Below are 13,077 nucleotides of genomic sequence, written 5' to 3' on the forward strand. Positions count from 1 at the left end.
AAAATAAAAAAAAATTCTCGCTCCAAAAAAAAAGGATTTTTTTTTTCTTTCTATCAATTTCAGTGACTAAAAGTAGTACTTTTGACTGAAGGAAATCCCACTCTAGAAGCAATATTTTGTCTTTAACGGACTGTGACTATCTCTCTCTCTTTGATTGAATTCCATCAGAACAACATTTGTTCCATGTAATAATAAATGATGCATATCAAGAAATCTGATTTGTTGCAAAAAAATTAACGACAGCGTTAAGAAACGTAAGCTTTTGTCGGATGTCTTATTATGCATAATTTCATCTCATTTGCAAAAGTGGATTCCTTACAACTCCGAAACACGTGTAAACAGTTCTTCAAATTTTCTACGATTTAACGTTGTAATATTTTAGAAAGCTCAATGATTTAACATTTTTAGCTGTTAAATGCTTGAATTTGTTTTTAGCTCAAGGCTTTTTAAAAATACTTTCAATTTTTCATGTTGATTCTACTTTTGCGATTAGCAAAATTTAGTAATGGGGTTGTTTCCTTCAGTCAAAAGTAGTACTTTTTGTTACTGAAATTGATAGAATAAGCAAAAAAAAAATATGTCCGATTTTTCAAACAAGGCGTGGTCTTGATGACGTCACAAATGATGCATTTTGGCACATCTTTCTTCCGCGTTTCCACGTTATGATAATCAAGGAACGAATTAAAATTGCGCTCTATGCTTGCTATCAGCCATATCGTTGCCAATACACGTGAGTAAAGATGCGAATGAAATATTTTGCTCTGTGAATGGCAACACAGAATGGCATTTCATCATTAGTGATGTCATCGGACAGAAGCATAAACAATGAAAGCTCTCCGATTTAAGTAATTTCTTATAAATATTGTACAGTAGCTACCAGTTTGTTTGGCACTCTAGGCTTCCTTAAGAGGTTTTCCATCTCCAGCTCAGTCACTTTCCTATGCCGGGCTGATGAGTGCTAATAAGCACGAAACTGCAGTCCTCGGCTGGAAATGACTGAGCTGGTGGTGTATTTCATGTATTAAACAAATTATTTTAAAAATGGTCAGATCCTATGTTTCTAAGCATGCTCTTTCAGAAAAAAATACTTTTAAAGTTTTGGAAAGGACCCCATTGTGAAGATTTTTCTTTTTCCGTGTCCTAGGGGAAAAAAAGGGATGTATTTAAATTTTGTATTTGTTCTGATCCGCGAGATTCATTTTAATATCAGGTCAGTCTGACTCGTTTTTTTTTTTTTTTTTTTTTTTAAATCTATTACTTGTTTTTTTTTTTTTTTTTAGGTTTAAAAAAACTGTTTATTAAACGTTGTGGAATGAAATATATAGAGCTGCCATATGGAGGGACAAAATGATTGCTTTTCTATCAAATAGCCCTATCGCGTAAAATGGAATGGAAAAGCTATCGCTCTTGATCAAAAGCAATCAAAGGGATGATGGCAGCATATTTCCTTGCTGCCACTGCCGGTGTAAAACCAACACACGAATTATATATCCTGATTACATTAAAATTTTTATTTTAATCGAAATCTGCAAAAAGATGTATGTAGAGTAAAGTCTCGAAGTTTGAGGTTCAGCTTAATCCGAGATGCTTCATTTAAGTTAATTCTTTAACAGTTAAAAAAATGATTTTTATTAAAATCTGAAAATAGAAATCTTTTGCTACTGTAAAAATTATTAACTATACGTACAGTATATAATAAAAATACATTGAGAGGTTGGTTTGAACAGCACTCCTTTAGTGGCACGAAATATTCATTGACTACAAGATATGGATTAAAAGATGACTTAAAGATAATACAGTAAACTCCCGATTATCGACGGTTGGATTATCCGTAGTTCGGATTATCCGCGGCTGTTTTCACATTTTTTTAAAACTAATAATTGTGTTATTGTTTGCATATATTTTTTATGTTCAAGGTTAGTAGATGCATTGTAGCAAAATGTTTTTAGTTATAATTTAAATGTAGTATATGTGTGAGTGTTTTTTATATTTTTTATCTATTGTATACACTAAGTATCGTTTTTTCCTATTATTCGGATTATCCGCGGTTTTCGCTTATGCGCGGTTACCGTGCCACCATATTCCGCGGCTAAACGGGAGTGTACTGTAACTTGAAACGTAAAATTGACATTGATTTGCCACAAAAGACCATTTCATTCATCCTATAGGAATATTCCATTGTAATTAAGAAGAGAGGTGCACAACTTGACGCTTCCTGAGTTACATATAAGAAATTTAAACCTTCCAACAACTAACCGTTTTTGGTGTAATCCAAGATACATAAATACGCACGCGCACACACGTTGGTACAGACATCATGACAAAACCCGTCGAAATGGGTTCGAGAATAACAGGGCTGCTTTTTTACATTGAAGTTTATTGTTTAGTCAATTATTTCATCATACTTAACATTAATTAAAACTTACCATTACTAATTAAAACTTAACATTAAACTTGTTATACTTAACATTAATAAAAATAATTACATTCGCTGCCTATCCATGAATTGTTGAAATTCAACTCATTAAGATCGTCGATACCTTTCTATTTGAGATATTGAGCTGGAATTTTATTAGGAGTTTGGGATCTACTTTAAATTACCAAGGTTATATTGCTATCTTTCGCGCATGCGTGGTGAAAATTTAATTGCTTTAAACGTTCATATTTCATCGAATTTTAAAATTTTTGGTTTCAAATTTTTGTATAACGGTTCTTCCGTATACTGTTAAATTTTCTGAAAGTTTGGTAAGCCAGGATGGAAAACTGTGCACGTTATGAGCCAAAACCACGCGAACGAAATTGATATTTTTGAGAGAAATGCTTATATTTTCGTGAATATAAGTGATACTTTCATACATAGAATTATTGTTCACAGTGAGTAAATTAAATTCTGAAAATTACAGATTATCCACAGCTATTTATGAGAAAAGATCATTAAAAAACATTTTTGATTTCATCAATTTGTTTCTGGTTCCTTAAATGCATGGGGAGTTTACTTTTTATTGGAAAATGACAGCTGGGGCATGCTTTTTATGTAACAAAAGTAAAGGAACAATTGATCTCTTAATTGTCGGGAAATCTGTAAAAATGAATTTTTGAGAGTTTCTTAAATCTTTTATATATGCACGAGTTTCATTCTTATCATTGATTTAAGATTGGCATGAAACCATGTCTGGAACACCACTTGTGTATGATTGGAGAGAGTTCCGTTTGCCTAGGTGATCCTATTTATAGCAGCTGAGGTACGTCTATTCATCAAAGTATTTGTAGCATGATTTAATGCTTTTTTTTCTATTAATACTTTTCAAAAAATAATGGGAGACTTTTAGATAATATTTTTCTTATTTGGCGACTATTTTGCAGACTATTTCTCATTTGAAAGGCTACTAAAACGACTATTTTTAGGGCCATAACTCAGTGGCAGGACTGGAATAATCAAAATGCATGTTTTGCTTGCCTTGCACACATAAATATATACGAATAGCAAGAAAAACTAAAGTCAAAATTCGTTTAGATGCAATTAAATGGAAAATTTATGTTGAAAGTTGAGTGATATTTTTTTTTATGAAGACAATAGATCCTTTCTTTATACAAGGATGTAAAAGGTGCTCCCCTTTATGTTGCCCGAGTAGTGTCAATTTTTAATCTGGAAGGCTTTTCCGGATAATCCAAGTTTTCAGTAATCCAAGGTGAAGTAAGCCCCAATTACCTCGGATTTTCGAGACTACTGTACTTTAAGAAACTATCCGATCATATAAAATGAAAAGACGTAACATATCATAAAACAAGGCGTAGGAATTTTGTATTGGAACTTCAGCATTTGTTTGGTTTCGTACGAAACTTTTCTAATCCTTGCTGAAACTAGTTTTGGAGCAATATTGTTGAAAAAGATGTTGTTCATTTAGCCAAAATGCAGTGAAGTACCTTCGGTTTATTTGCAGACGATATTAATCTCAACGACGATCTCGTGCTGATCTCACACAAAAAGGTTATTAAATGTAACAAACAAATAAATCTTAGTACTTAAATTCTCCATGAGAGACCTTTTCCTATATCATGGTACTTTTAATGGAGAATAGCAATTCATTCTGCAGTGCATAAGCAATTTGCTTTTGAATGTAGTTTTAGGAAACAATTTCATGCGTCTTCATTTTGCAACGTGCCTTCGCAGAGCACGTTCTAAAAGAGAGTGAGGATGGGGATCTTTCCGAAACAGTTTCCTCTTCATTTTCGTTCTGAAGTAATTCTGTGAAGAACGCTCTTCTGTTTCTGGAGAAACTGTTCTTAATTGTTACAAATTAAAAGTAAACTCATTAAAATGTAATTTCCTTTTCTAAAAATGAATGTCTTTGTAATTTTCGAATAATTAAAAACTTATTCTTACTTGGAAAGGACCAGCATCGCTGTTTTAATTATTTGAAAATTTAATATTTTCGTAGAAAACTTGCAGTAAATAGGTTCATTAATTACGTGCTTTTTTTTATTGTTCTCTCCTTTAAAAATAATTTAATGCTATTTTTTTTTTCATTCCTTGTTTGATTTGTTTTCGGACACTGTTAAAATTTAACAAAAAAAATATGATTTTTACCCTTTTTTTTTATTATTTCGCAATGCTCGTGTAATTTTGAAAACTTGAGAATGTAATATAATGGCGTAAGCGTTTAAACTAACTGATGATAAGTATTCAAAAAGAATCTAAAACCATTTAATGAGGCATTTTTTTTCTGTTCTGTTTTTTTTTTTTTTTTTTTTTTAACAAAAATAAGTCGATAATTTTGTTTTCCCTTCCTTTTCTTTTATTTCCTTAAACCATTTTAACATAGAATTCTCCCCCCCCCCTCCGCTTCGGTCAGGGAAAAAGTTAATGATTTACCCAGTCCTGTTTTTTTTAATTTATTTTATTTTATTTATTTATTTTTTTTTAATTATTATTATTATTATCAAGATTCATATTTTTTCCTCTTCCTCATGTTATCCGAAAATAAATGTAACTGCCAATTTTATACTAAATCTGTTGCCTTTAATTTTTATTTAGATTTCTACTATAAGTATCCGAAAAAAAGTAATAATAAACCGGCAGTAAAGCTTTAAAACTGTTCCTTTAAAATGTATTTGTCTTTCTCTTTCGTCATGTACTATTTTAAAGCTATTCTTTGTCAAAGCGTATGTTTTCTAAATTACTCTATTTTTCTAATCGTTGGTTTGCTTTCATGCGAGGAAAAGATTGCTGGGGAAACGAAAAAATAGTTGGGATCGTACACATATGAGGCAGTAAGAAGCAAAGGGATGTAAGTGGACATTTTCAAGTTTTGAGTAAAACACGTTTAAAAGTAACTTCCTAGGTAGGCTTTTATTTTTTTTTCTAAATCATGCTGTACAGCGGCACCTACGAGGGCTACTAGTACTATCTCTTGCCCCAAGACAGAGGAGGGTTCACCTACCATTTGTACTGGTTATCTCCAAATTTTTAATTTTGCCACTTACATCCCTTTGCTTCTCACGGCCTAATATGATGTCAGTCACACTTTGAGAGGGGAGGAGTGTTGGTAAAAATGTGAGTTTGTGATAAGAGGGGGGGGGGAAGAAGTGTGACATCAAACGGTTTGGTTAAAATTCACATAAATTTATAAAATACTAGGTACATTTTCCAGACAATTTTCAATTATAACACTAGGTCCGTTTTCCAGACAATTTTTTCAATTACTTTCTTTTTAAACATTTTGAAGAAAGTTGCCTTTGTTGCTTATGAATACTTTGCTGTTATTAGTTTATTTTAAACAGTGGTACCCGTACGGCTTTGCCGAAAGTCGAAAATTAAAAAGTCATTCGGTTAGCCTGTATATTTACAAATAATGGATGACGAATTTCTCGCCAATTGGCTATGTTCATTCGCTCTCCCATTCCACGTCATGATAATTTCGTAATTTACTCGTCCATCTTATGATAATTTTGCTCCGGAAAATGTTCTTAAAATTGAAATAGAAAAAGAATAAAATCGAATTTTCAAAAAAATCGCTTCATGGTGCACAACCCCATGCTACAAACTAACTTCGTGCCAAATTTCATGAAAATTGGCCGAACGGTCTAGGCGCTATGCGCGTCACAGACATCCTGCAGACATCCAGACAGAGACTTTACGCTTTATTATTAGTAAAGATAAAGATGATTGTATCCTCTCATCCAAAATTTAAGAGCGGAGAAATAAATTATCGTTAGATAATTGAAGATTTTTAAAAATTATTGTTTGTGTTCAAGTTGATATTTACTATCATTAATAATGAGTTGGAAAAGGTGTAACCTGTTACATGATGGCAGATCAAATCTAAGTCAGACTGAGAAGTAACATGAATGTTAACAAACTATCGAGAAGTTTTAGTTTAAAACAAAATTAGTTCCAAAGATAGTCAATAGCTTGAAATTTTAGTTCCCACAATCATTTCGTTCGTGGGCATAGATTTATATTTCTCGATACATTTACCGAAACTTCCGAAGAATTTACGGTACATTCAGGTAAATCCTCCAGAATATTGTCAAATGCTTTTAAATGAAATTCTGCCTCCATGATCACTGATTTGATTTTGTTTGAAGTTCTCCTTTCACGCAGTACTTCACTTTATTTCACAAATAAATGACTCGTGAAAAACTATCGATGTTTTCTTCATTGCTTATGCATCCGTTCTGCGTTTGTTTACTTAATTTAAAACAGATATTTTAACGTAATGGATTTTTCATCTTTACGATTCCTGATTCTCGGATAGAATTTTAAGCTATTCCAATGAATAAACTATTTGTTGGAATAGCTTGAAAGGAATTCGATGTAGTATTTACAATCCCCGGTAATTTTGATGAATTTTTATTGAAATGTTGTTGAATAGGAATGTTTTAATAATTCATTGACGTGTATTAACGGTTCTTTCACTTCAAATAGTTTTAAAAAAGATAATCTATTTCATATGAATAATAATTTCATCTTCTCAAATCGTACATTAGTAAGCATAAAGACATGGTCTGCTATCTTAATGGAATTTGATTTGAAAAGCTTATCCATGGCTACGTTGTAGGAAATTGAAAACTTGATTTTATAAACAGTTCACAAAATTCTTGATCCCGTCATCTTCTGTGAAAAACTGAACCTCTTCGTTGTCATCTTTTCGAAGTATACAGTTTTAAAAGATAGCAGAAAAAGGATGGTTATGGCAGGGGCGTGCATTAAGAGTGGGTTTTTAGTGCACAAACACCCTCCGAAATAATATGAATTCAAGAACTGTTACTTCAAATGCGCGTATATGAGTACACGCATCTATTCTTTTGAGTTACTAAAAATACATTGAATGTTTAACAGAAGTTAAGTTATGTAGTGCATACATAATCAGATTTTTTTCCTTCGTTTAATAGTTATGTCATTTTTTACATTCGCTCATGATAATACCCTTAAAGCATCTCCTCCTCACTTAAATAACCTATTGTAACCAAAATCAACACAACATACAAATGAAATCAAATTTTATTGATCATTTAGATTTTACGAGAACTGTGTGCATGGAAACAAAAATCTAGTTACGACCCTGGTGTATGCATTATATTATTTTTGTAAGTTAATTTCTTACTTTTGAGATAAATCGTCTGTTTTGTGATAGGTTGGGTTCTAAAGTTTTGCCTCTCAAAAAAAAAAAAAAAAAAAAATAGGGTACCGGGGGGGGGGGTTCATTTTATCTTTTTATCTGCTTCAAAGTTCTTTTTGTCTTGAATTGAAAAAAAAATTCTGATGGTAGAACTGAAAATTATTAAACTATTTATTATCTAAGTGAAATTTTATTTAGTATTTACATTTTCTACAGATTGGGGAAGAATTTATTGGTTAGAAAAGTAATCTTGCGCGAGTATCACAACGGAAGTTTTTGTCATAGACATATTCCACGTATACAATGTGACCAGTAATTAACGCGCTGATGTTAAAAATTAATTTCTCGAAAACTAATGATTCAAAAAATTCTACTTTCTTTGAAAACAAAATACAATACTTTGGAATTTGATACGTGTTCGATGTGTCTTTCATCTCTAGTTATAATATGGCGCAAACGAATAGCGAAATTCTGCATCACTCGCTGAAGGTTTGAAGTTTCAATGCTTTCAATAACATTCTGAATCGCAGTATTCAGGTCTTCGAAGCTCAACTTTTTCTTTGATAAAGCCGGACAAAAATGAATCGCAGGGGCTGAAATCAGGAGAATAGGATGCCCAATTAATTCCCATATTTTTAGACTTCAGGTTCCCTAAAACAAAAATTCGCTCTTCGCTCATTTAAGTGCGCTTCAAGCAGGTTAAGCACTTCATTGGAACGATGAGGTCGTGCACCGTCTTGCATGAGCCACGTGCTTTCAAACTCCAGCTCACTTTAAATTTCTGGAATGAACTCATTTCCCAAAATTTCCTTATATCGTTCAGCAGTGAGTCTGTTCGTTGTCGTAAGCTTAAACTCGGTCGCAAACTTTCTTTGAGTCACAATTGTTGGGCTGCTATTTTTTGAATAATAACGTTCAAACCATGAAAATGCTCCCAGAAACGCTATATCCCGACATTTTTACTGAAAAATAAAAAACAAAAGCCAGCTCAGAGAAATTGCACAAAAAAAAAATCCGCCAACGCGCTAAATCTAACCGCCAAGTTTGGACTTGATACGCCAAACAGTTTTCGAGAAATTGCGATTTCTTTTCAACGCGTTAATTACTGGTCACCCTGTGTAATATTGTAAATTTGCTAAAGCATTTACAACTCTTTACATCAAAGTAAATAACCCTAACTTAAATTGTTATTGGACTTGAACCTCTTTTGTTTATTTTATGATAAATTAACAGCATTTTTTTAAAAACATTCTTGTCTGAAATTAAAGTTACATTCTAAACACTTACAACAGTTTCAGTATTATTTATCCTTTATCTTAAGAACAGAAAAATCTGGAGAAAAACATCAACATACTTCGGTAAATAACTAAATTTCTTGTTCCGTAGATTTTCTTGTAAAAGAAAGATAACCTGTAATCACGGTAAAAAATTAAAACCGAAATAAAAGACAAAAGAATGCATAAATTAGCAAAAGGAAAAAAAAAACCTTGTGTGTAGTGTGTTCGGATTAACCAAAACATAACTCGAAAAAAAAATTAACTGTTATTAAAACAAATTTTCGTGCTGCGCCTCATAATTATCGCATTACGTGATGAAGTGAAAAGAAAAAATGCACCCTTTGTAGAATTTATCTCAATTTGTTTCCTGCCAAAGCGCAAATTAGGAAAACTCAGCTTTAATTAAAATAACTCTATTTTTCTCTTTACTAACGGAATTTGCATATGATGTTTTTGGTAACAAATTAATAGCAAAATAGTCCAATGTTAAAAATTTATGTAACGTAGCAAAGATTATGAACGGAGCTTTTATGATGAGGTGTACTATATTAACGGTAACGTTTCTCATTCTCCATTAATGTGTGTTACATTACGAAACAACGTTAATAATCCTTTTTAATAAATATAAAGAACTGAAATAACCTCTGAGTTAGTATTTCCACACCCCGAGAGGTCTGCGGACCACATAGCTTGAAAATGCATTAACACTGAGCACCCATTACACTACTGTTTTGTAGATTAAGTAATGGCAACATAGGTATAAATCAATTTTTAATGAACTTACCAACCGGTAAGTTTATTAAAAATTGATTTATACCTATACAATAAATGGCCTTGCATTTCTTCCTCGCAATCACCAGCAAAGCTTATTATAAGCTTTTGACAAACGTCGTGAAGCCGTCACTTTCTAGCAAATTGCCGATTGTTGGACATATTTTTCCTCTAATCTGACGGATGCGGTTCATTTGCATCTTTTTTTTTTTTTTTACATGCCAAAGAAAGTCTTGTAATCTCGAAAAAATTCCCTCAAATTTCGAACTAAATTTTCATTTTACTCACCCCCGAATAAATGTTGAGTGGATTTTCCGTCTCGGCGCTCGTGCATATGTAGCCAAGAACACATGGACGGCAGAAATATCTATTTCGACCAGCCCCGAGTTAATTACCACCAATTTTCTCTGTATGTGTGTATGTATGTATGTATGTATGTATCTCGCTTAACTCAAAACGGTATACGGTAGAAGGGTGAAATTTCACGCGTATACACTGAGAGAGATCTAGTTGTGCACCTCCCCTTTTGGTTGCATTCAAATGTTCCAAAGGAGTCTTTTACATCATTTTTGATACAAATTGGTGTTAATTTCAAAACCGACTTAAGTGGTGTTTTTTTAGGCGACCACTTGGCCAAGTCGCCAAGTTTTTGTTGCCAACTTGGCCATATATTGCCAAGTTGTTATTAAGTTATCCATTGAATCATGTTGAAATTGTCGATGTTTAGAAAATGATCCTCTGAAAAACACTTTTTGTCATCGGTTCGCGACGAACTAGGAGTGTAATTAATCAGTGTTTGCTTGCTCCCTCTAAAGGTCTCTAGAAAGTACCGGGTATTTGAAAAAGAACTCCTTTATTTTGAAATGACATAACAGCAAAATCGTATGAGAGAAAAGTAAGACCAGAGGTATGTTGCACCAGCGCTCTGGATTTTTTTATACTCTTGTTTTTAAATATAATAGTTAAAACATTCAGAGAGCGCTGTAGACAAATTTTTTTAATTAGTGCATGAAAGTGCTTATTGAACAGAGGGCAAATCTAATTGTGATGTGTTCGATACGGTCAACTTTCATAGCAGTAATATGACCATTCGATTGAGTAATGTTACAACTATGAAAGATAGCCATATCGAACCAATGGGTTAGATCTGGACAATAAGGTTTGACCTCTGTTCAATAAGCACATTTTCATACACCAATTTAAAAAAATTGACTTCAGCGTTCTCTGATATCCAATGTTCGAACTATTAGAAAACCAGCGTATAAAAAAATCCAGACCAGCTGGTGTAACATACCTCTTGTTTCACATTTCTATCTCACACAATGTTGCTGTTAAGCCATTTCAAAGTAGGGGAATTTTTTCATACATCAATTAAAAAACATTTGATTACAGCGCTCTCTGAATTTTTGAACCATTTTGGAAAACTGGTGCATAAAAAATTTCAGAGCGCTTGGGCAACATATAACTTATTTCACCTTTCTGTCTCACACGGTTTTGGTGTTATGTCATTTCAAAATAGGGAAGTTTTTTCCAAACAACCTGTATTGTATTTTTATGCTTCATACGCGTTCCATACAGTTTTATGCAATTTTAGATCACAGACGCAAGTAAAATTATCACTTTCATTAATATTACGTCTACGTCTAAAAGTACAATTCTCAACGTTTACCATAACTTTAGATATGTAAGAAACTCTCTGAAAAGCTATTCATTTAAGAAGTATAGCTTCTAAGCAGAGGCGTGCACACTTGTTGTTCCGAGCCTGAAAAGGGCCCAATATTATTAAAACTAAGCGTGAAATATAGGGGTAAACAATATGGAGAGGGAGCGCAGAAAAGTCGTTTGTGACGGGCCCCAAATTTTCTGTCCACGCCCCTGCTTCTAAGGCTCGTTTATGAGCATACGCCACGCACCAATTCTTTTGAAAGTAGTGTGTGGACCCTATATATATATATATATATATATATATATATATATATATATATATATATATATATATATATATATATATATATATATATATATATATATATATATATATATATATATATTGAATTTCTTTTACCACAGTTTTTGTTTTGTATACGTACTTTGATCTTTAATTTTTTCTTTTCTAAAATCATTCAGTTTATATTTTTTTGTGACGTCGCGTCGAACCAAGAGGAAAAAAGGGTTTCAACTTGATAATTTCTCGGACATAGATGTATGAGGCGAAATTGAATCTTCAAAAGAGAAAGCAAAGAAAAGACCACAAATTTTAACCTTTTCCCATCTCAAAAACTTTTCACCCACACAGTTGCCACAACGAACTCATAAATTTTCCCTTATCTCTTTCCCAGAAACCACTGCCACCGATAACATCATATTAAAGAAGGGCATTTTTGGAAAAAACTGCGCTGATGGTTCTGTTTTCTTTTCTTCTGGAGTTTTATAGAGCTGTTTTTATAGTGTGTTATTCAACTTTGTATTTAAATGATAAGTAAGATGCTGTTCGGCTAAGTAAACAAAGTGATGGCTTAAGTGTTCGGTTTGCGGGGATTTGAATTTTCGATTGCTCCAGGCGTAGAAGAAGCTAACGCGATCCAAATAAAGTGAAAAAAAAAAAAAACTTTGCATCTGTTTTTGACGGATTGAATGTTTTGCAATCGACGATCACTTTTCAGAAAGTTTTTTTTTTCCCCCAGAAAATTTCTTTCAGGGCTGCCCCGAACTCAAATTTTTGGGAGAGAGGAAATTCTCATTTTGCGGAATGGTGATTATTCTGCCAAATGAAACACCAAAATTTTCCGAATAGAACTCCGAATTCTACCGAATGCTGATAGTTTTGCTGAAAAAAAAACCCAAATTTTGCCGAATGATGATATTTTTGACGAATAAGGAAATTTTTAGTTGGCCAACCTGACCTCCTGTGACCTTGAAGATTTAGATAACATACACTCCAGAATCCAACACATTTATGAGCAGTGATTGACTTTGAAGTACATGGTACATTCTAAAACAAATATCGATGCAAAAATTTTTACTTCAACATTGCAAGGCACACTTTTGCGAAAAAAATGTCGAATGCCTTTTTTTCTTAGACTCACTGCTTTTTTTTTCTCTGAAAAAACCTTCCTTGTAACCCCGAAATACGTGTCAGCAGTTTTTTTGCAAATTTGCATTTTTAACGCTTATGCATTTTCATTTTTAAACTTTTGTAGGGTAAAGTTATTAGGGTGAAATTATTCGCATTTCGCTTTCTTTGTCTGCTTTAGCTTGAGTTTGAGTTGCATTGCCCTCGAAAGTGATAACATTTGCGGCAAAATATAAGTGTTTTCAAATGTTTCTCTACTATAAAAATTTTAAGAAAAAAGGTCGTCCTCCACTTGTTCTCAGGTTTTATGACTCGTCTTCAGTTGACTTCGGAA

The 13,077-nt window shown here is 32.7% G+C and overlaps 1 protein-coding gene across 1 annotated transcript in view; it reads left to right on the forward strand.

Annotated features, from left to right (window-relative positions):
* Positions 1-13,077, forward strand: part of LOC129223217 (tight junction protein ZO-1-like) — a 619,137-nt gene that overhangs the window by 510,791 nt on the left and 95,269 nt on the right. The gene's annotated exons all lie outside the window — the stretch shown is intronic.

The sequence above is a fragment of the Uloborus diversus genome, chromosome 5, assembly GCF_026930045.1.
Source record: "Uloborus diversus isolate 005 chromosome 5, Udiv.v.3.1, whole genome shotgun sequence".
In the NCBI taxonomy this organism is placed as follows: domain Eukaryota; kingdom Metazoa; phylum Arthropoda; class Arachnida; order Araneae; family Uloboridae; genus Uloborus; species Uloborus diversus.